This window comes from Saccostrea echinata, unplaced genomic scaffold (genome assembly GCF_033153115.1).
Source record: "Saccostrea echinata isolate AGI-Se365-2 ecotype Australia unplaced genomic scaffold, CSIRO_AGI_Sech_v1 ptg000039l, whole genome shotgun sequence".
Lineage (NCBI taxonomy): Eukaryota > Metazoa > Mollusca > Bivalvia > Ostreida > Ostreidae > Saccostrea > Saccostrea echinata.
In genome coordinates this window covers 29,718-41,428 of record NW_026889788.1, presented here as the reverse complement: position 1 = coordinate 41,428, position 11,711 = coordinate 29,718, and positions in this window count along the sequence as shown.

Genomic DNA, 11,711 nt, shown 5'->3' with positions numbered 1-11,711 from the left:
ACCGCGTCAATAAGTAAAAGTAGCTATCACTTTGTAAATTTTGTATTTACTGTTACTCGGTTAATTCAAAATTTTACAACATGCATGAAAACATTTGAAAAAAAGTTTTTTTTACCTATCGCGAATTATGAAAATTATTTTGAAAATGAACATGGGGGATAACTGAAAGTTTTGTTATATGTGCTTGTTATAAATTAAAATGAACACCGACAGCAGTAAATAATACCGGTAGGTTTTGTTTTATGCTCAGGTGATATTTTGTACGAAAAAGTTTGCTGATTGTTTCAGCACACACGCAAATGAAAGTAGAAGAAAGTAGTTAGAATCGTTAAAGGAATTAAGATATTCAAAGTTTAAAGTTTGGGATCTATATGTAAAACACATGGCGCTAAAATTGTAATAACATGTAGTTATATAATATCAAATGCAATCTTCGATGTTTGGAAAACAATTGATCTGTTAATCAGACTGATGGCAAGTATACTTAAATTATATAACCCTCGCTTGATTTACCAGGAACTTATCATTGTCATAGCTGCGTATACATGTTTTCTTGGTGATAACGCAAAAATAAGACATTAAATACAGTAAATGAAAATAAATTATAACTCCGTTTAAAATCCATTTTTTGTTTTATTTTGACTGGTTCTAATTATCCTACAGTATTTTTCAACTGTAATTAGGTCTTACTGCCCATCTGTTATAATACTGTACAGTACATATAATAGTCACGAATGACTCAGTAGACGTTCTAAGCTTTAGAATCTTGTATCCTTTCATTTTGAAAAATAACTAATACCTTTGGATTAAAAAAAACTCAAGCCATATACTATGAACGTAATTAAAAAATATAGCTTTATCGGAAACAATTGTTTAGTGTATAATTGTGTACAATTAACAGTGTTCCTTTAAAAGATGATTTTTATTTAACACAGCAGCGTATTCAAATACTATGAATATGGATATTGTACACAATCGGAAGCGCATTGAAGTTCTACTCAGACGCTGACAAATGGCAGCGCTCTGAAGTACTACACAAACGGAAGCACTGTGAATTACACAATGCGGTAGCGAGAAAATAAGACAATAGGTGTCACTGCTGTATATATACAGAAGAGCACTTGCCGGATATCACAAGCAGTCAGTTACGCAATGTTGACGTGACAGGTAGACTCAGAACAACCAACTCTTTTTAAATTTTCCCTCACACATTACAGAAAATCATTTAAAACACAAAAAAAATCTAAATTATATTTAGGCTTTTTGATATCATTGACAGCTGCTTTTTCAATAAAAATGGAACTCGTAAATATACTTACCTTGTCATTGGTCATTTGCAAAATTATTTTGTCAAAAAACATTCTGATTGTTCACACAAGTACTCTGAAGTTGACATTAAAAAGATGCTTGAGTTTCTGATTGACAATATCTATGTGGTTTTTGGAGACCAGGTCTTCCAACAATCTATTGGAATTCCCATGGGTACCAATTGCGCCCCGTTATTAGCAGACCTTTTTTTGTATTCATATGAAGCAGAATTTGTCCAAAATCTTGTACGTGAAAAGAAGAAAACACTTGCTGTGACCTTCAACTCGACATTTAGATATATCGACGACGTATTGTCAATTAACAATGGCTTTTTCCATTCTCATGTCGATACGATACATGTATATCCTTGTGAACTTGAGATAAAAGATACCACAGAGTCCGACACATCTGTTTCATATTTGGATATTTTACTTGAAAAAGACGTTAATGGTAATCTAACAACCAAGCTTTATGATAAACGTGATGACTTTAACTTTTCAATCGTCAACCTCCCTTACTTATGCAGCAATATACCTTCATCACCTGCATACGGGGTATATATCTCTCAGTTGATTCGATACGCAAGAGCATGCTCTACGTATGTACAATTTCTAAAACGAGGTAAGTTATTGACAAATAAGTTGATGAAACAAGAATATCAGCTGTCTCGTTTAAAGTCATCATTTCGTAAGTTCTATGGTCGATACAATGACCTTGTCAGCAAATACAATTTATCATTGAATCAAATGCTGACTGACGTTTTTCACACTAATTGTTAGGCCATTATTTACATACTGAATTGTCGACGGATTTTTCCGTTATTTCCCGATCATGACAAGGAGCACACGGCGGGTGTGACCGGTCGGCAGGGGATGCTCACTCCTCCATGGCACCTGATCCCACCTCTGATGTTTGGAGGTCCGTGTTTGCTCATCTCCTATTTTGTATTGATTAATGGACTTTTGAGCTTGAATACTGTTCGTTATCTCCATATATTTCATTGCGATACATTGATAATTTTTTTTTCTTGATAATCCAAGTTGGGAGTTTCAAGATAAAATCTATTTTTTTTTTGAACAACTGGTTTAGTTTTAGTTTTATTTCTAGTAATCCGATCAGTTATAAACAAATATCTAAAATACAGTGTGCTTGATTAATTAGAAGTTTTCAGTAAGCGATACACATTATCCAACCTCTCAGGGTCCCCTCTCAGAATAAAGAAATCAACTGAAATAATCAGAAAGAAAGAAAACTAAATATATTTGAAAATTCATTTTGATGCAAATGGAGAATATTTAATGTTTAACTTTGATTTCCATAAAGCAAGAAATAAGTACCAGTTTTCTTAGTCAGATTATATGTAAAATTCAATGTTTTCTGATCTGATCTGCAATAATTTCTATACAATATACTTTACACTTTTGTTAATATGACAGCTGCAATGTTTCCGTTTTCTTAACAGAGCTTTCTAAATATCCTGTTATTGCAATAGTCATAATAATAAACATGTCACCATAAAGAAAAAAGAAGAAGAAAAAAAAAAAAAAACACGAGGCTTGTATTGCCTTTCATGTTAAATCAAGTATACAGCATAATTAAGTGTTTGGAATTAATGTGTTGTATTTATGAATTTCTCTTCTACATCTTTTACATGTACGATGTACTTCTTAATAAATACGGCAAAATTTTAGTAAATTTATTTTCTCTTCATTCAGGAAAGGTCGTGTGATTCGCTGTTCTATACGGTCGGATGTCTCCGTAAATTTCAGACATCGGGAACGAGCATCAAAATACTTTATTTTCAGCAATGGTTTTGTTTAGAATGTTAACAGGAGGCAGTTAATGGCACGTCAGCTTTTTTCTAAGTGGTTACTGTCACAGATAGTAGTACTTATTCTTGAACTAGTATGTAATATCGGTATATGGACAGTTTAATGGAAATAGAAAACCATGTAGTATAAGAATGACAAAACATTTAGAAAATACAAATTAAATAGTAGTTTCATGCAGTCCTACATATATAACCACCTGGGATTCACGACACCTTTCACTAAAAGACTGGAAAGGAAATAAGCATGTCACCGTAAAAGTATTTTTTTATGGCCAGGTTATTGACAAGCAAATATTGCTGCTTTTTAAAATAATATTTATTTATTTAGATAAAATGGTTCTCGAAAATAAATGAATAATAAGTGGTAATTTAAAATGAAAATGTCCCTGTACATCTGTATATTTCAGTTAGTAAGTTAACAAGCACCTAATTCCATGCTTGCGGACAACCACGTGTTAAACATGTTAAAGCCAGGTATGCATGTGACCTTGACATGTTCTAATTCATGCCGATGAAATAGGTAAAGAAAATCAGGTACATGTATGTAAAGCATAAATATATTGTTTTATTTTTGACAGTTCCCTATTATCTACACTTTAACTGGCCTTATTAACAGGTATCTAGAAACCACACTGTTATATTTGATTTCCGTATCACTTTCAATTTTTACATTGTACATAGTGGTAGAAGGAAAAAATTCAAATTCTGTGACATCTCTACAAAGTAACAAATGAATTAATTGACCGTAAGAAGTAATGCGCATACATTTACATGCAAGTTGTATTTGTATATGCTGTTTATTATATCACACAAAACATAATAAAATGACTACCGGTATTACACAGTGAACGGGGGGGGGGGGGGGCATTGCATGATTGACGGGTCTGCATACAGTGTATAACATGCGCGGCCTAATAAAAGTTTAATGCACAAAGATATTTCTTATTCACAGAAAATTTACGTTACACGTATCAATTCTAACATGTGTAGCAGTCGAGGAGAAACAGTGACGAATTATCATGTACATTCACATGCACAGCCCGACTTTAATACATGTAGAGCCTTTTGGTCATCGAGCTGTCATATATTTACAGGCTCCTTTAATTGGCGAATGCTTTAAAAAAATTCTGTGTCTATCCGTTTTATGCATAATTGTCACAGAAACACTAACGACGATGGGAGTTTGCCATTAATTCAAGTGTCTACCCTTCAATTAATTAAACACATGTATAATGCTGACAATCTAATGCAAGCCAACGTGTACGTAGTGCTAAGGAGGGGGAAGGGGGGTATTTTCCTGATAATGTTCATAAACTGGAAACCCATTTTCTTAACTGTGATGAAGGAATTAAATCTTGCATGTACGGAATTGCGATGTACACTGTGCATGTATCTGTCAATTTACATTTGTTCATTTTTTTTGGTTTATCATGCTGGATTTATCATTTTTACGTTGATGTACATATATATTTCATGCCTCTTATGATAGAGATGCTATAATAAGTTTTACTAAAGCTATTCAACGCTTTAATTTCCAGTATTTCTTTTTCATGCAAAGGCGAGAACAATTTCATACAAGATGTGAGAAATAAAAAAAAGCATAGATTAAATGCATTTTAGCAAAGATCACAGAAGTAGTTGCAAGTTAAATCATGCAACAAACCCCCCCCTCTCCCCCCCCCCCCCCCCCCCCCCCCCACACACACACACCCGTCTTTCTCTCATGAGATAAATCATTTTAATTTATACTAAATAAAAGAATTGATGAATTTAGATATAATTCCATCAGACTGATTTTAAACTTACTGATCATTTATAAATATTCTGTCAGAGCATTGATCCTTGCTATCTGTGTGATTGTTTTTTCTTGGGTAGTTTCACTTGACTTCAGTTTTGAACATTTAAAGTACTTGTCTGCGTGCGTAATTTTTATTTAAAAAAATCTTCCTAATCATTCTAATTCTATATACCCACAAATATTTCGTTTAATTGTGGATTTTTTTCTCTATTTAATCTTTTAATTATTGAATATTGCAGTCATCTTATAAAATATCATTGTAGAAAAATTAAAAACGACTATGAACTTCACAATGAATCAAATCGCCTAAAATTGACAGGTAGGATCAATTCAGAGATATGGCTACATCGGAAGTCAACTTGTAAATTCTGTGTACACTCTGAATTTCTATGTTGCGTAATTTCATGTAAATAACCTCTGTTTTTGTGTATTTTAGGCGACACCTATATAGCCCTTTCCCACTGACTGTCCGTTAGCTTATTTCCGGCTGCGTTCGGCACCGGGAAAGAATTAAACTACTTTAGTTAACTCATTACTTTATTTTGATCTTTGTCCCCAACTTTCAGCTCCCTTATAATGAAGCTGCTTAAATCATTGTTTTTACTATAAAAAGGAATTTTAGTAGAAGTATTTTTAAATCATTTGTATGATTTTATGCCGAAGAAACATTTAAATTTTACGCAAACTTTGAATGCAAATTATCAAGTAAATCAGATTTGTTGTAATTACGATAACTTACATCCCCCCTCCGAGGCCTTTTACTATATATTAATCTTACTGGAAAAGGTTTTTTAAATTAAAACTTAACTGAAACATGATATTGGATAGTGTTAAACAATTTTCATGCTACAATTGTGATATGTAGATGCCATGTTATTACCATTCACATACCCAGCACTTTAGATATTTTGTAACACTTGCCATTCAAAATAGAAGCCATGTTAAAATATTATTTTTTAAGTATGCACAAAAGTGCATTAGTTTTTTGGGGATTGCTTACTTCTTTTATTTCTTGACATTGAATCCCTTTTCACAATTTCAAATTTTATTTAAAATTTCATGATAATAATCCTCTACATTTTCTTGAATATTTGTTCGCTGCATTTTATTTCCGGGATTTTACACTGCTTTTACGGCAATTGTTATTTTCATTTCTGACAATTTGTAAATTATGTACCTTTCCAGAAATTTATGTGGGAATAAACTTTAACAAAAAGTAAATATTACCTTAAAAAAATAATTTTACACTTATTTTAAACCATGTTTTCCGAATAAAGATATTACAATACACGGTATATAAATGCAGCCTAATTAAAGGTTTTGATTGAGTTAAATAAACACGCGGTTTTCCCCAACTAAACTCAATGTCAACCGAATAACATGTATATGTCAAAATTATATTGGATTTTGATGATTTAGTCTATAAAGTCTTTTATTCTGCTTTTATTGCCAGGAAGGTACTTTATAATTAAAGTCGGAGAAATTAACTTTAAAATGTCAGAAATGAAACCATTAATATTTTAGAGGATTCATTTCCATTTTTGCACTTTAAATATTCAGATACTACTGGCTCTTCTGAAGAATAGATATTCAAATCACATGTAATACAATTCCTCTATTTTTAGTAAGCTCTACTTATTTCTGCATAGAAATGCAAAACCTAGACATGGTTAGATCACTTGATTCTTAATAATTGATGTTTTTATTTAAGGAAATTATTATTTTAAATAGTCTACTAAAATCTAAATTGAAATAATACTACAACACAATCTTATTAAAAAAACTAAGACCTCAGAGTGTCTCAGGATTACCTCAGTAGCCACAGTATTAAACCTCAGGGCTACTCAGTATCAGCTCAGTGCCCTCAGAGCCACCTCAGTATCCCCTCAGTACCAAGAGAGTAAACCTCAGTGCCTCTCAGTATGTCCTCAGTGCGACTCAGGACTACCTCAGTTTACTCAGTACCAGGCTCAGTACCACTCAGGGTTTTCTCTGTACAACTCAGTACTTCCTCAGGGTTTTGTTAGATTCTCAGTGCTTTTTAGTTACAGTAGTGTTTCATACTAATGCTCCATTTGATAGATAATAAACTGAAGCAACCTTATGTCACAATTTTAATTTTGCTTGCATGGAATTTTCATCAAATATTTTAAATAATATTATAGTAGCTCGTAGATAGATAGAGGTATATATTCCTTCTGAAGCACACAGTCCAATATTTCCTTGTGCCAAACTTTCTTTCTAAGAATTCTATTGATATTTTTAAGGAATAAAACAATTAAAAATCTCATGAAATAAAAAAAAAAATCGATGTTTTTCCAAGTATCAATCATTTAAGGTAAAAGAAAAACGTGATAGATCTGTAGGTGTTGATCACTGTGTATTAGTCAAATCTGCAGCGCATGTCTAGTGCTTATTTAGTTAGTTAGTTAGTTTGTTTATTTATTCTTTAAGCAATATGTCTTATCAGATTACATACTCATAATTACAAAAAACAAAATGTGCATACATGAAAAATTTACATACACTTGTTTTAACACAATATTACTTTTGTACAATATTTCCAACCAAATATTCAAAGAAATTCTTAGTTTACAAATGTGAATCTCTAAATGCTTCTGCTTTCTGTAGGAATTTCCTTATATTACTTAATTCACATTTAGAAATTGATCGATTTAAGCTAAATTGCCAACGTTGTTTTTTTCCATAAAATAAAGCATGTAACACATATTGTAGACCTTACTTGCCTTTAGAAACTCAAACATAACATTTTATCAATCGACTAAAACTTACCCGAAATATTTCACAAGCATGATGAATGTGCCCGGAAAAATGTCGTTTGGTAGCAAACTATTTATAGCTCCACCTGAAATTTGACAGTCTAAAGTTTGCATCAGTTTTAATATTAGACAGGATATGAAGAAGGTAGGGTTTCAATTTTCTAAAATATAAAATAGCTGTGAAAAATAAAAACCTTTGCTTTCTGAATTTTTCAACTTCCGTGCAGAAAGACGATACGAATCAATAATGTTTGACCAAAGAAATGCTACAGGTAATTGTGACGTCCTGAACTTGTGCATATTTCTGTAATTTCTTAACAAGTTGTAGAAGACATCAATTTTCAGTGAAATATATTTTCAGACAAAATATATCACATATGTGACTTTTCATGGATTTTTACACAACATACCCGAAAATTGAAGTGGGCGACGGTGGATGTGGACACTATTTTCTTAAGGATAATTAACCCTGAAATGGGTCATTTTGAGGATATGACTGTTGAAGGACAGATGATATGTTCCTCAATAGTATATATTTTTTTCTAAGATTTTGTCACTGAAGTATTGCTACTTTAAAATTTTTACTCGCAAAAAATTGAGGTACCTTACCAGGCATTTGTGCAAGATACCAGAGGATGTTGTTTCCTATAAAATCCTTTTGGAAAAAATTAATTAGCCAATAACTCATTTTTTAGTGTTTCAATTTTTTTTTACAGACATTTAGAAGCCATTTTAGAAATCAGAAGGTAATTAAAATTTTAATATTTTCCACACAATACGAAGATATACAAAACAGATATTTTAGAAACGTATCGTCTGACCTTAAAACTTAAAATGTAACAGATTACAGATTTCCTATTTTCAGTACGGTCCTCTTCATGTAATGATCTTTTATGATTTATCTCATTCATATATACATGTATTCAACTCATATTAAGGCAAATGTCAAAACTTTACAAACATCGATATTTTAGGGCAAAATAAAGTCCAAACCCTAGATACTTTCAAAACAATATATTGAAACCATAAAAAAAAACTTATTCAAGTGTGAGAGACGATGCATCTACGCTTATATCAAAATGCTAAAGTCATCAATGGAATGAAGATATAAGTTGTTCATAATGCTTTTCTCACGCCGCCAGGATTGTCACTTTCTTGGAAATTCTGTCTTCAGACGACTATAGAGATGAACCATAATTACAATTTCCAATCCCCGTAGACACGAGTTTAACATATGAAAACTAAGTCAGAGTATAGGAAACTGATCTGTGTGGCAAAAAATAAAGTCAGTACTTGTGTTTGCCTCCTACGCTTGAATTTTGTTTGGTTTAGCATAGATTGAATTGTTTTCAGCTCTCTAGCTTCATTATATTTTTCTGTAGAAAACTGGGTATCTTTTTATTGCTCTCCTGATATCTTTCTCTCAGAATGTTCCAGTGGCTCGTAGGAATGATACAGAGGATTGTCCGGAAGTCCGCCATCAAAAGCGCCATTCTTCCGCCGACCAGAATTGTTTTTTGATACTGATTGTCTGCCTCTGAACAGATAAAAAAGAAATTAAAATGTAAATAAAATATCTTAATTCAACGTCTCGAATTCCTTTTAAGGAAAGCTACGTTATATTTTATTGATTTTCTGACTACTCATAAAATAACACACAAAGGGATTGATAAGATATTTGTCATTATAATAATAGATACGAGGGTTGTCCCAGAAGAAAGCGAAATTTTTAAATATTTCATAAACTACCTGACGAAAATTATTCATTTTTGGCACAATGTTGGGAAATGATATTTTCGTCATTTTGGCAAAATTATATAAGGTTGTAATTTCAAATGCAATCAGAAACAACATTTAAAAAGTGTTAGATATCGGTGTTCCACGCATGGCTATTTCTTGACCTTCAACAATTGCACTGACAGCGATGTTTTCTTTATTATACAAGCTATACGTATATATAATGTGACCAAAATTGCATCCATAGAAATTGTATTATCGAGAGTACTCGTGTGTAAAAAATCAATACTCTAACATTATAAATGAGAAAATATGACGTTATATGCACAAACGGCGTCGTCAGGCGATAATGCGGCGCACCAAATTATCACTTAGTACTGTGTGGAGCGTCGTATGACCCCTGTTCATACGGGAAAAGAGCTTGGAACCAAGGAACGACACAAAATACATGTATCGAACAGCGGTTTATACATAGTTTTTGTTTGTTTGTTTGTTTATTGTTTAACGATAATTTTTCACTCATATGGAGACCCCACTACTTGCCGGTGGAGAGCTGCAAATTTTGACCTATGCTCGGCACTCAAGGCTATTGAGCAGTGAGGGATCTTTTTCGTGCCAGCACCTACTGCTACACGGGACCTCGGTTTATATGGTCTCATCCGAAGGACCGATCTCCACGTCCCAAAGTGGGATTCGAATCCGCGACGTAAGGATCAACTCCTTACTCCGCGACTCTAGAGCGTACGCTCTAACCACTGCCCCCGCGGGCGACTGTTTATACTTTGTAAAAGAGGTTCAAAGATGCATGATGGACTAGTTATCCGATAGAAGAAGCGTTTAGTAGACCAACAAAAATGAGGTTCAAAGATGCATGATGGACTAGTTATCCGATGGAAGAAGCGTTTAGTAGACCTACAAAAATGACAACTGAAAAGTCTTTAGCTTGGCGTCATACATGTATGTGGAGACCGCCGTTCACTATGCGAGCAGTTATTTTATGATTGGGAAATTGTCTTTTAAAAGAATTAATTCATTGATTTACTCTTAACTGTAGCATGTGTGAAATGGATAGCTCGATAACTAAAAGAAAATCAAAATTTTAAAGATGCACGTTTCCTACACAAATTTTAAAACTCCACGAGCTACGTTTTGACGTCGTCGGTGTTGCACCGACAGCTATTTTGAATGATTTGTTGTTCAAAGATAAAAATATTATTTATAGAGATATTTTTTTGAAATTTCTGTGAATTATGTAAAAAATGTTGTTTAGGGTGAATACCATATTTAACTTTATAATAACAGTGAATCAAAAAATATTGCAAATGTTGGCATTTTTCTGGGACAACCCTCGTATATAGATAAATACCGGTACTTGGTATACATTTCTATTTAACATTTCTAATAAATTCTGGACTTTGATTAAAGAGTATGATATTTGGCACCCACCCCTTTTAAAAAATGATGATAATCAAAGTTCATTGGAATTAGTTTTAGAAAAACATTAATGCTAGGTGCTTAATATGTGTTCGTATACCAAGGATAGCCCTTGAAAGGAATTTCCAGCGGGGTCGTTATAGTTTTATGCCAGTGAAATATACTCATAAAGAAGTGGGATCAAGATGAAAACACAGTGATATTAAAAATTAATTTCAGTATGCATATACCAAGTCTTCACATAAAAAAATATAACATAATCAACCAAAACCAAAATTTAAGACTAATAATGACTTTTATGTCTTGTAATATCCCCCTTTAAAAGAATTGTTTGACATTTTCTAACTTATTTCCAGTATTTAAGACAGTTTTAATTTCTCGACGCAGATCTACTATGATAATAGCTTAAGTAGCCACAAGTAAAAAAAGAATCAGAAGAACCGGGGACTTTTCCTTGATGAATATCAAATACATGGTTGAGTTAAACTGGAAGACTCTATCTGGAATATCTTATGAATTTAACTGACTTAGAACTTCATAACTGTTTCTTTGCTTGTTTGTTGTTTAAGGTCTCTTCGAGGATTATTCACTCATATTGAGACGCCACCACTTGCCAGTATAGGGGCTGCAGATTTAGACCTGTACTCGGTACTTACGGCCTTTGAGTAGTGCTATCGTGCAAGCATCTACTGCGACAGGGACATTAGTTTATACAATCTCGTCCGAACAACATGTCTACACGAAATAGCAACCTTGTATTTATACTATATGAACAATTGATCAGCAATTCATTCACCACTCAAAAATTGTCAATTACAATTTC